The sequence below is a fragment of the Narcine bancroftii genome, chromosome 9 (genome assembly GCF_036971445.1).
Source record: "Narcine bancroftii isolate sNarBan1 chromosome 9, sNarBan1.hap1, whole genome shotgun sequence".
NCBI lineage: Eukaryota > Metazoa > Chordata > Chondrichthyes > Torpediniformes > Narcinidae > Narcine > Narcine bancroftii.
Genome location: NC_091477.1, coordinates 102,154,982 through 102,168,775, shown reverse-complemented (window position 1 = coordinate 102,168,775; position 13,794 = coordinate 102,154,982). Strand labels below are relative to the sequence as shown.

Here is a 13,794-nt window from a genome sequence, read left to right as displayed (position 1 = left end):
ATGGTAAAGAGGTCTTATGCACATCTTCTGAAATTCAATTATTCTGGGAATCTTTAGTATTAAGTTTGTCTGAAAATGTTTTTAGTTAAAGCAATGGAGGGATCTAGGTAGGCACGTTGCACCAGAGATTGTTTTCATTAGTAACCTTTCTCCAACTCGTCTTCAGGGGTAGAGTCAAACCATCCAGCAAAGGCATGTGGGTTTATAAAAATCATGAGGGGCACCAGTGGATAGTCGCAGTAATTTTCCCAGGGTAGGGGAGTCAGTAAACATTTTCACACAGAAATGCTGCAATATTGCGGCAGTATCCCAGCTTCAAGCAATAGTGTCAACATCCAATGTAATGTAAAACATATGCATCTGACATATCCATCTACAAAAATAATGGTGGTGCAGCTTGAAGTGATAATGCTACTAGTTGTAATATGTTTACCGTCATTAGAGTGCAAGAAAATTTTTATTTCCTGTCATGCTGTTCAGTAACAGTTAGATTCTGAATCCTGACTGTTGCCTCAGTAATTCACATTTCCTGCTGAAATATTGCAGACGTTGTGCATCATTGCAACGTCATCTTCCATATTCGATCTGGTCCTAGAATGAGGTAAGCAGGTTTCAGGCAGTGCAGCGTTTCAGGGCCATGACAAGGTTCACTGGTGGAAAAATGCTGGCACAGAAATGACTCCCCCGCCCCCCCCTCATTCTGGGTCGGCATTTTTCATACAGCGGGCGTGTCATCAAAATGTTGAAAATGTCCCAGATTGAAACAGCTGTCTGAAAGTGTCTTATGTTGAAAGTGAAAGGGGAAAGATTTAAAGGGGACCCATGAGGCCACATTTTTTTCCCCCAACACAGAGGGTGATATGTACAGTATATAGAACAAGATGCTAGAGGAAGTGGTAGAGACAGATAATAATTACAACATTTAAAGGGTTACTTGGACAGATGTGGATTGTAAAGGATTGGAGGGATTCAAGTCAAGTGGAGACAAATAGTACTTTGTCCCAAAGGCACCTTGATCACCATGGATGAGTTGGGCCAAAGGGCCTGTTTCCATACTATATAGCTCTCAGACTAAGGGCCTTTTCAGATCAGGACATGAGCTTATAACAAGTTATGTCATCTGTTTGAATGTCAACTAACATGCACAATAGAGACAGCCTCCTGGAGAAGGTATCTTGTGAGGCAAGTAAGCATATTCTGCCTTGCTACCAATTTATTTTGCAAACACGTCCAAATAACTAGACACTGTTTTTTTTTTACCCGTTTTCACGTGTTTTCAGCTACATAATTAAAAAATTAAAAAATTTAAAAACATTTAGAAAGTCCAGCAGAATTTGTGGAAAGAGGACCAAACTTTCAGGTCAATGATATTTCATCAGAACTGATAATAGTTGGAACTAAACTGGTTGAATTAGGGAGGAGAGAACAAAAGGCAAGATCTGTGATAAAGTGTAAAACAGGAAAAGATTAAATAACAAAAGAGGTGAGAGCTCAAAATAGTAAAAACCTACAAAGGTGCAAATGTAGAAAATCTGAAATTACTAATGAAATTTGGAAGGAATGCTATTTCTATTTGCTTTTCAACATCTGTGGTAATTTTATTTTTAAAATTTGAATTAAATTTAGATATACAGCCCTGTAATTTGCCGTTTTGGCCTATGATTCTGTGCTGCCCTAATATCTCTATTAACCTACAACCCCTGACCATTCTTGAAGGGTGGCAATAAACCAGAGCACCCAGAGGAAACCCACACTCTCAGGGGTAGAACAGACAAACTCCTTACCAACAGCATCAGATTCAAACTGGGGTTCTGGCACTGTAATAGCGTTGTGATAACAGCCACTTCAAAATTAACTGGTATTTTTGTTAAAGACCTTAAAAAGGATTTAAATTATCAGGAACATCAATAGTCTTTGCAAAATATATCACTTATTATTTCTTAGCCAGGCACTTCCCTTCAAATTTATCCACTGTAGAGGCTGCCTCTGCTGGTGAGGTAGCGCTCAAAAAGGAGACACGCTACAGGAGTGAATTCAACACTGATTTATTGCGCTGGCAGCTCTGCTTATCAAGGGCTCAGAAGCCCATCTCTTAGGTCATTGTGCCCCCTGACTGGTGGCATTTCAATCTGCTTCCTGGGATTGGTCATTTAGTGCTACCCGGGGAGCAGCCAATCAGTGAGCCCCTGTCATCCCTGGGTGTGGCTGTTTCTCTAGCTCCACCCAATTAGCTGTCACTGGCCAGCTCATCGGAGTGGGGCGCTGCAGCCGCGTGCTGCTGAGTCTGGTGCTGACTTCAAAGCGCGTAGCCCGTCTTTGCCAGCTGTGTAGGCCACGGGGTCCCAGTGTCGGGTCGCCGCTTCGGGCATGGCACATTCAGTGGCCTGCCACACCACCATAATTTTTAATGACCTCTTTAATTCAAATCTGTCTTTCTCATCAATATCCATTCATTGCCTATTCCCGAATAAGATGTGAGGTCACCACAAACACAAATGAAGATAAGTCTTCAAAATTAGACAATCATAAGATGGATCAAAAATTAGGTAAATGGAAAGGCAATTAGAATTGTCCTGGAAACATTTTCACAAACAGGCCTGTTCATTTCACAATCTTAAATGCTGATTTTTTTCTTTGGCATAAATAGGATTATAGAACCAAGCATTACCAAAATGGAGCAAGAAGAGGCCCAAAGTAAGACATTGTAAATGGTTTTTTTAAATGACCTTGTGTATCCACAAATACAGGAGTTCCCTCTTGGCTCTGCAAAGAAAGTTTAGTCTTCCTTAATGTCTAGTTTCCCCTCTCTATCATTTTATAATGTCAATGGCCATTTGTGAAATTTGTACCCTGAAGTCTGTCTTTGGGTCAAGCAGATTAACATTGAGTAGTTAAATTTCCACAAGTCATATACATGGATATCTTCAGGACAATTTACTGGCTCATCTTAAGCCTCAATAATGTGATTCCTATCCTGAGTTAAATTGGAAATCAAATGCTTCTCTCTCCTGGAAAAAGATAAGTTGATTAAAATTGTCTAAATTTCAGTGTGCATTCTCATCAATTTTTATGTGAATGTAACATTAATCAATCACGTAAAATTAAAAAGACATTTAAGTCAAGAATAAGACAATGTTTTTTGAAAAATTAGGGAAAAATATTTTGAAATTAACTGTATTTGTACAAGAAAATCTGCAGATTCTGGGGAAATTCAGCAGATTACGCAGCATCCATAATGAGTAAAAGTCAATCAACGATTCAAGCCTGAGCCCTTCCTCAGAAATGCGGAAAAATAGGGAGATGTCTAAAAAAAACTGGGGGGGGGGGAAGGAACAGAGGAGAGAGAAAGGGGGGAAACACAGCCCAACAGTAAGAAGTAATAGTGGATCCAGGTGGTAGGGTAGAAGAGAAGACAACAGAGAAGTGATGGAAGAAGAGGGATGAGGGTTAAAAGGCATAGCTCTCTGATAGAAGAAGGAACAAAGTGGGTAGGGAACTAGAGAAAAGGAAACAGGGATAGGGAAAGAGGGAAACCAGGGAAAAGTTCAAGTTGATGCCGCCTGGTTGGAGACTGCCTAGACAGATGTTGTTCTTCCATTTTGCAGGTGGCCATGGATAGAGATGTCAGAGTGGAAGATGCTCAATGAAATGATCTCCCAGTCTCCCCGATGTGGAGTACGGGATTCACAAGTGTTGCTTCACTTGGAAGGACTGTTTAAGGCCCCGAATAGTAATAAGAGAGGAGGTGCAAGTATAGGATGTCTTGTGGTCACAGGGTAGGTATCAAAGTGGCAATTGAAGGATGAGTGTTGATGGAATAGAAGAGGGAGTGATCCCCAGGGAAAGCAGAGAGGGAAGGGATTAGGAAGATGTGTCTGGTGGTGCAATCCTGTTGTAGGTGGTGGGATCCCATTGTAGGTGGTGGAAATTCTGGAGATTAATGTGTTGGATGCAGATACTGGTGGGGTAGTAGGCAAGGACAAGAAGAATCCTGTCATTGTGTATAGGAGGAGGGGGAAAGGGGACACTGTGTGGAAAATAAGATCATATGCAGATGAAGGCTGAGTTAATGGCAGTAGAGTGGAAGGCAGGTTTTCTGAAAGAGGATATCTCAGATGTCCTGGAATGGAAGGCCTCATCCTGGGAGTAATGCGGTGCAGACAGAGGAACTGAGAGAAAAGGACAGAATTCTTACAAGAGACAGGGTGGAAGTGGAAAGTGGGAGCTAGAGGGATTACAGAAGATGTCTCCAGATAGAATGTTTATAGACAATGTCTTCCCAAGATGGAGGCAGAGAGATCAAGAAAGGGGAGAGAACGGCCAGAGATGGACCAAGTAAATTTGAGCTCAGGGTGAAATTTGGCAGTAAAATAGATAAAGTTAACAAGATCATTATGGGTGCAGGAGGTGGCACCAATGTCATCATCGACGTAACTGAGCAAGAATTGTAGAGTGTTACCTGTGTAGGCTTGCAGCATAGATTGCTCCATGTATTGAACAAAAACAGACAAAGCTGCGACCCATGCTAGTACCTATAGCCACACCTTTGACTGGAATGAGTCAAAGCAGCAGTTATGAAGGGTGAGTACAAGTTCCTCAGTTTAAGTTTAGGGCTGCACATATACAACCAGATGAAACAGCATTTCTCCGGACCATAGGGGGATGATGGTGGAGGGGGACTGATTAGGTCTGTAATTAAGGAAGAAGCAGAGACTCTGGAGACTTTCTTTTTGGGGATGGGGGTATATAGGGACTGGATCTCCATGGTGAAATGAAGTGGTCCAGTCCAAGGAAATGAAAGTTCTTGAAATGATGGAGAGCATGTGAGGCATCCCAGATGTAGGCAAGAAGGGACTGGACAAAAGAAGACAAAATGGAACTGAAGTATGATGATGATATCAGTTTGGTGGGCAGGAGGACATGGAGACAATGGGTCTACTGGGGTAGTTGGATTTGTAGATCTTAGGTTTATGGATTTGTAATAATATATTGTTAGAAATTAGGTATGAGTTCTGAAAAAACTGATTCATATTGTTCACTCACAATTCTAGCAATCATAATACTGAGAGTAACAGTACTATTCTATTTATTAAGCCTTTTAAAACCTTGTGCAATTCTGTGGGACAAGAGCAACAGGATCCAACATTTCTGTGGACAAATGGTCCATTTGTTGTGCATTGATTAAAAAATAACCTCCCATTGAAGTGTGTTTTGTTGAGTAAGAATCCATCCAAAAAAGAGTTACTGTTGAAACTCAGTCCTACATAGAATTAAATATTTTTCCCATTTTTATACACATTCACTTAACTATGGAGCTGAAACCTTTAATTTCCATTTCTTTGGAACAACCACTATTCCTTTTGCACTGCAAATATCTTGAGGATAAAAACTGACTTGTGAACGACACAAATTACTTCAAGTGCAGAAAATAAGTAATATGTTAAAAGAAAAGCATTTTTCTTGTGTTTCATATTTCTTTTAAAATATTGTTCAATAAAATTCTCAGAAAATGCGTTTATAATATTTTTCTTAAAAGGGATGACAAAATTGAGCCATCCCCATTACTTCCAGCTAGTTAAGCCATGTCACATAACAAAGCACAAAGAGATGGTTTTCAAAGATCTGAAAGGAAATTTATATTTTTAATTGTAATACAATCCAAAACAACTTTCGCTTTTCTTCCATTCCATGCCTATCTGATTGGTCTATAAATTGAATCTACTGCTGTGGAACAACATGATGCTAGATATGCAAATCAGTTTTGTATACTGTGGTAGACCTGCTTTAATATCTTTCTCCAAACTCCCCAAATACTTTGATAGACTTCTGAAACCTCAACACAATCTACCTGAGGAAATCAGAGGGTCAAGTTGCATCAGAAAAAGAATGTGCATACCCTTTCTGCTCTTACCCTTCCACTCCTTTTGTCCCCTTTCCCACCCACCCCTCCACCCATTCTTATCCCTCTCCTCTTTGGTTCCAATCTCCTATATTTAAGCTCTCAACTTGATTCTACTGATCTCTCCTCTCTCTCAGCTCCTTTTGTTCCATCTGGTTTCTTTTTATACCACCATCCTCACCTTCTCAAATTTCAGCATTAACAGCCTTGGTCTTCTAATCATTCTCTCAACCATATTTGACTCATCATCCTCCACTAGATCTATTGTTTTTCTTACTTTTCTTTTCTGTAATGTTTTATCTCTACCTGGTTTACCAGTCCCATAGGGAGCCCCTGTCCCATCCATCCCACCCTGTCCTCTTTACACTAGCATCTTTACTGTATTTAACCAATCTTGATAAAGAGTTTTGGCTTGAATCTTAATGATTCTTTTTCTCCCACTGATACTGCTTGACCCACTGAGTTCCTTCAGCAGATTGTATTTAGCTTAATGTACCAGAATCTGAAGTCTTCTGTGTGCATCCACTTCTGAAACTTGGACATTGTTGTGGAAGATTTGGTAACCCCACCACGTTTCTGTGAACTACAAGATGACCACAACCAGATAATTGTTTAGAAGTCAAAGAGTGTCAGTAAATCTACTGCAATTGATCAGCAGGCAGAGACTCATCCAGTTTTTATTTTGTTTGAGAGTTCACTGCTGCAATATTTAATAAAAGGTCTGAGACTATTCATTTTCCTGAACATGGGTTGGCCTTGGAAAGCCTTCTCTGGATGCTCAGCCATTGCGATCCAAAACTGGGGAGAAAAATGAGCAAGCTGTAAGGGATCAAAGGCCAGGGTTTAGAAGGGGTGTTGACAGTGAGGGACAGGATTTGGGGTAAGTCTAGGTCGGTGGTTGGCATGGTCACTGGCTTGGAATTGGTAGTCAACTGTAAAGGTTTATATAGCTGGTGGGTTGAAGCAGGTGGAAGTTTAAATTTATTTGCCACATTATACTTGGTACAATGAGAAGAGTTGTTTGGTGAGCAGTCTAACAGGTTAACTCCAAAATTCTGACAGCTTCACAAAGTAGCAGGTCAAAAGCTTAATTGGTATTCAGTGACAATGGGAGCAGCATGAGAGCATTGTGTGGTATTTATTCAGGAGCCAGTGAGCTACAGAGAAGAAACTATTTTTAAGACTGTTGAGCCTTTCTCCCCAACAGAGGGGTAAGATGAGTCACTTTCAGGTGGCCACAATACCCGACTGTAAAGCCACACATCGTACTCCTGAGCGGATGTAGGGTGACCACCTGAAACTGGAGTACTCGGCCAGGAGGTCTACTTACCTAACCCTTCTCCAGTAGGTGTAATATCCTGCTCGAAGTATCCCCCGAGGCAGCTGAAAGCAGCCGGGCTGCCAGGGGGCAGGTTGATGACGTCGCGGTGATGTCATCAGCCATCGATTTTGGATGTTTTTTTTTACACACAGCACTGGCAGCATGAGTTGGGCGGGTGAGGGGGAGAGACCGGCAGCACGAGTCAGGTGGACGGGAAACCGGCATCGCGAGTCGGGGGGTATCCACCGTCCAAACTTATTGGAGCAGCGATGCCGTAATGTACATCTCGCGCAATGGGTTGATAAGTGTGCAACATACTTTAGGAAATGTTTGTTTTACTGTCAGAGTTGTTCTTTTTTTTATTGCGCTGTCAGCGGTAGATCAACAGTCCAATTATTCAAATGGAAATTGATCAGGAACCTAAGGGATGCAGGGTGAAATTCATTTGTACAGCTGCAAATAAAAAATGCGCTAGATGCAAACTCAAAATGTACCATTCATTTGTTTTTTTTTGGCTGAGCTCTGAGACTTTTTTGTGTCTTGATATTGATTGTCAGTCATGCCTTGACACGCTGTAAATGATGTCAAGGCAGCGTGGGCAGGACTAGGCCACAGTCCCGATGAGCCGGCGATCGCTGGTAGACAGCTATCCATCAGCTGGCATGTTCAAGTGACAGAAAGGCGTCCTCTCCGTGGCCACCCGAACATGCCAGCTGAACTCCCCCAGCCACGACTGCCGGCGCATGATCTTCCGTGGAGCACCTAAAAGTGCCTACAGAGTGTGTCCAAGGTGTGAAGGGTCCTTGCAGAGCATGAAAGGATCTGCTCTGTACCACAGGTCACAATCAGGGAGGATTGGTGATGTTGCAAAATGAAAGGCATCGGAAAGGAGTCATTAAATAATGAAAGGCTCAGAAGAACAGAAGAACCAGCCAATGCATTTTGAAACTCAGCTGAGAGCATTATTGGATACAGTCCAGAAAAGCTGATGGCAAACCAATTAGGCTTGGCAGTCATCATTTTTGCACTATATTTTTCCCATACAAATCCTCTTCCCTTCCTTGAGTCCAGAAGTATAAGGGCATCCAAGCACTTGTCTTTGAAAGTGACATTGGTAAACACAGAAATATGGGTGAGGACATGTCAGATGGAATACAATGTGGAAAATGGTGAAGTCATCCATTTTCATGGAAAACACAATGAGATTGAAAGGTGATTTTTTTCACTCTGTTCGTTTATTAAACCTATTTCATTACTCAATACCAGATCAAAGATAGTCTGCTCCCTGGTTGGCTATATAAGTTATTGTTCTAGGCAACTATCCCAAAAGCACTCTATGAATTAATTCTCAGAGCTATTCTTTCTAACTTTACTAACCCAATTGATATCTCTCAGAATAATTGCATTGTTCTTTTTGCACAACCCTCTTATTTTTTTATTTATATCCTTTCTGAGTGTGTGACTACTTTTCAGGGATCTGAACATTACTCCTACAAATGTATTCTTTCCCTTAATGATTTTAACTTCCACTCAATTTTTAAAAAATCTCTCCTGAATGTATTTATTTAATCTCTTATTAACAGTGCTACCCTCCATCTATCCCCTCCCATCTGTCTCTCCCAAAAGACAAAGATTCCTCAATATTAAGTTCCCTTTGCAATAATGCTATCAGATGGTATCTATTTGCCTCTACAGATTCTAAAAAATGTTTACCTCTGACTGATTTCAAGCTAAATGGTTTGTCGTTTAGTTTTCTATCTTGTTATTTTCTTAGGTAGTGACATGAAATCTATGGAACTTTGGAAATTGACGATCAATGCTTCCACTGTTTCCATTGCCATCTTTCAAAATCTGATACAGGCCATCAGGATTTATTGGCTTTTAGTTCCACAAACATTTTTAAAATACTCTTTTTTAAACTAGCTTACAAATATAATCCTAAAAGGTGTGGACCATTAAACAGTTAACAGGAATGACAAGGCTCCAAGAATATTAACATCCTTAATAATAGCAAGGCCACCAGGTAGGTGCTAAAGTCTGACAATAATATTCACAACCACTTTCAGTAAGGCATGCCAAATGGATGATCCATCTCAGCCTCCTCCTCAGATCATCACAAAAGCAAACTTTCAACCAATCTGTTTCACTTCAAGGCACAGCTGAGAGCACTGGATACAGCAAAGGCTGGAGTACAGGACATCAGAGCTCAAGTACTGAAGATCAGTAATCCAGAATAAATTGAACTTCCACTCAAGTTCTTCTAATATATTTGCAATAACAGCAGCTACTTGACATAGTCATATTTAATGCAACAGGACAAATCAAATCCAGCAAATTGTTTCATCCATCACTCGTCATGTGACATGATGTAAACTCGTTAAAAGTCGACAGCCAAATCAGTCTATTCTCAATCATCAAAAGAATGATGAAAGATATAATTAAAAGTGCTGCGTTTCATGAAGAACCATTCGGTTCCAGTGTTCATTGCAATCCTGGTAGAATTTGTTGCAGAATTGTGCAATGATCAATTCTATTCATAACTCCTCAGCAAATAAAACAATCCACAACTGCATGCAGCAAGATACAGACAACATTCAGTCAAGGGAAGATTGGCGACAAGTAATATTAATGATGCCTCACCAGGTAATAGCAGACCTTTGAAGCGTCCCAACCACAGTGTGACCATTTGCAGAGATTGAAAGAATGCATCTTAATTATGAGACCTGCTGTTGAAAATTTTTGTGATAACATCTTCATCACTTTTGCTGTGATGAGAGCATGATGATGATACCATTTCCTCTTTTAATTTTAGGTATATTTTCTTCCTCATACTCTTTCTATCCATCACCTGAAGAAGTTCTCTTCTCTTTAGCTTGAGCAATATAATTTTGTAGATAGAACTTAATACCATTTGGCACAGTTGGAGGGGTGTAATATTTACAGATTTTCCCCTAGTTTTAACATTCTTCAATGCTTATTCCATTCACCTTGCTTAAACAGACATGACTCCAGATTGAGTGATATCTTTTTAATAGACTAATATTTGAATAAGATTTCATAGTCAAAGAGGGCCATCTAGTGTCATTTCTGGTGAATAAATGCTGGATATTTTCCTGAAGTATTTGCATTTTTACCATTTGAATTTGAATTTTACATCTCCTGTTGCCTGTTGTGCCTCTATATCACCTTCCAACCTCCCTCACTTGGCACTCTCTAGCCAGATGGCATTAATATTGACTTTACTGCTTTCCACTAAACCTGCTCGCCTTTTCTTTCACCTCCCTCTTTCCTGTCTTTCCAGTTCTTCTACCCACCCAGTCATCCCTCCTCCCTCTCATTGCTACTCTTCCCTCCCTCCTTTCCCCTCCCCCCCTTTCCCCGCAACTCCCCCCCCCCCCCCACATTTTTGTTAGGATGCCTGCCGGCATTTTCTCAGAAATCTCAAGCCCAAAATGTCGATTATGTATCTTTACCTTTGCTACATAAAGGACGCTATTTGACCAGCTGACCTTCTCCAGCATTTTGTGTTTTTACTACCACCACTTCTTTTGCATTTGCACTAAACAACATCAAGCAACAAGCTTTCAATATTCCTTCTTAGCTGGAGCCACAATTTACATTATTCAAATTCTCTTGATCTTCACTATATCACAGACATTTTGTTTGCTCTTTCCAATAGTCCCCTGCCCTGTCTGATTCCTAACTTTTCTAATTTCTGATGAAGTCATTGACTTGAAATGTCAAATCCATTTCTCCCTCCACAAATGTTGCCTACCTTTCTGAATATTGCTAGTAATACTTGCATACTTTAAAAAAATATTTTATTTAAAATTTTCTCCATACATGAAGTAGTCAAAGATTATCCATCACCCCAAAGACCTTCCCCCAAATCCCCACACTCAAAATAATATATAAAAGATACAATATAGTAATATAAAATAAAAGAAAAAAGAAACTTTCAGGTTTGCACAAGGGATGATGTCTAACACACATTTTTAAACAGAATCCTTTAATAAAATTCAGAGGAGATTCTCACAGGTCTAGAGGCACAGGAAACATAATATTATAAATTTAAACCTAATATTTGTAAAAAATAGCATATTTATTTCTCAAGTTAATTAAATCTTTTCCAAATGAATACAACTGAATTTCTGCATTCCATCTGCCATCCCCAAATGAGTTTCTGATTTCCAAGTAACTGCAATATATTTCCTGCCACCTCTAATGCAACTTTAACAAATTCTAACTGATATATTGATAGTTTTAATTTATGTCTTGTTCCTTTAATATTTCCTAATAAAAATAAATTTGGATTTTTCAGAAATTCAGCACCTGTAACTTGTTGCAAAAAATTCCCTAAATCCACCCAAAAGGTTTTACTTTGGGACAAGACCAAAGAAAAATGTTCCTGCATCTAAAACATTGATCTGATAAATTTGATTTCAATCAATTCAATTTTTGAGGTGTAAGATATAACTGATGTAAAAAAATTATACTGAACTAATCTATACCTTTTATTAATAGAATTAGTCACACATCTTTGCTGAATAATTGCAATAATTCCAACCTTTATCTAGATTTATGAACTCCACATTTAGGTGTTCCTATTTCTAATAAAGAATATATTGTAGAAGTAAACTTCTTAACAATTCCTCTCCTAATACATCCTCTTGTAACAATTTCATCATTTATTTTATTCCAAATATTAATCAAATGCTTAAACACTGATGTTTCTTTTTCACCAACCATCAATTTTGCATCCCATTTTTATACAAATCCCTCTGCTTTTTCTCTCTCCTATTTTATTCAATTCTATTTTAACCCATGCCGGATATTCTTCTCTTTCAAAAAATGTAAGACATTTCATTTGTGCCACTTGATAATAATTTTTGAAATTAGGAAGCAGTAGGCCTCTCAATTTATATTTCCATGTTAACATTTTTATAGTAACTGTTGACATTTTACCTTTCCAATGGAATTTCCTTACATATTTATTCAATTCTTGAAAAAAAATTGAGGTATTAAAATAGGTAATGTTTGAAAAAGATATTGTTTTCTTGGAAATATGTTCATCTTAATACAATTAACCCTTCCCACTAAAGTTATAATTAAATTGATCCATTCTTCAGATCATTATCGATACCAATCCATAAATATTTAATGCCATCTTTTGGCCATTTAAACTGGGTATCTTTTTGGCATTGACAATAGTCTCCTTCTGTTAATGGCATAATTTCACTTTTATCCTAATTAATTTTATAATCAAAAATTTTCCATGTTCTTCCAATTTAATATACAGTTTTTTTAAAGAAGTCTCAGGTTCAGGCTTGGGAAAAAAGTGAAATTATGTCATTAATTGAAGATGATTATTCTCCTTGTAAGAATATTGTTAAATTTAAATGGTCAGATCAAATTAAACATTTAGGTATTAAAGTTGATAAAGATTTTAATTATTTATATGAATTAAATTATTTACCTTTAATTTATAAAATTAAGAATTATTAAATCAATGGAAAATTTACCAATAACATTAGAAGGCAGTTAATTGTCTTAAAATGAATATTTTTCCTAGATTACAACATATTTTTCAGTCTATTCCTTGTAAAGTTCCTCAAAATATTTTTAAGGATTTGAATTTTGTAGCTAGGAAATTTTTAATGGAAAGATAAAATGGCAAGAGTATCTTTGCAAAAATTAAAGTGGAAGTATGATCTTGGAGGATTAAAAACTTCAAATGTTCAAAATTACTACAAGGTGGCACAATTAAAGTTATTAATAGAATGTATGATTTGGAAACTCAATTGGTATGGGCACATATTGAATTAAATTGAATTAATGAGAATAAGATGGATCATTTTGTATATAAATGGAATTTGAAATTGTTACGTAAATATAATTCATCAATTTTGATGCATTTGATGGAAATATGGAATAAAATAAATGAAGAGATAGGTACATGTGGTAAAGTTTCTATTAAGACACCTTTGTATCAGAATAAACTTTTACCTATTATGGTTATTGATTAATTTTTGAAAATATGGGATCAAAAGGAATTAAATTTGTACAGTATTGTTATGAAGCAGGTTATTTTATTACATTTCAAAGACTGAAGGAAAAATATGAAATACCATTAAATACTCTTTTTTGTTATTATCAAGTTAGAGCTTTGTTGACTGATCAATTTGGGAATACTATGAGGTTGCTTAGATAGACTAGTTTTGAAATTTTAATTATGGATGTTAGGAAAAAAAGATTTATATCAGAAATGTATGCATTATTACAGAATAAAATGTTTAAGACAGATTTACAAAAAAAGATTTAGTGATACAAATTACTCAGGAGGATTGGAGAAATTTGTGTAAAGATAGTATGACAAAAAAAGTAAATGTAAGAGATAGATGAGTTCATTATAATTTTATACATCAATTATATTTTACTCCTGAGAAATTAATGAGATATAATTTACTTTCTAAGGATTTATATTTTAGATCCCAGAAATAAAAAGGAAAGGTTTTACATTCAACATGATCTTGTGAAGGTGAAAGTTTTTTGATGTGATTTAAGGAATCTTTGC

At 37.7% G+C, this 13,794-nt stretch overlaps 1 protein-coding gene across 2 annotated transcripts in view; it reads right to left on the bottom strand.

Annotated features, from left to right (window-relative positions):
* Positions 1 to 13,794, bottom strand: part of chrd (chordin) — a 215,032-nt gene that overhangs the window by 190,288 nt on the left and 10,950 nt on the right. The gene's annotated exons all lie outside the window — the stretch shown is intronic.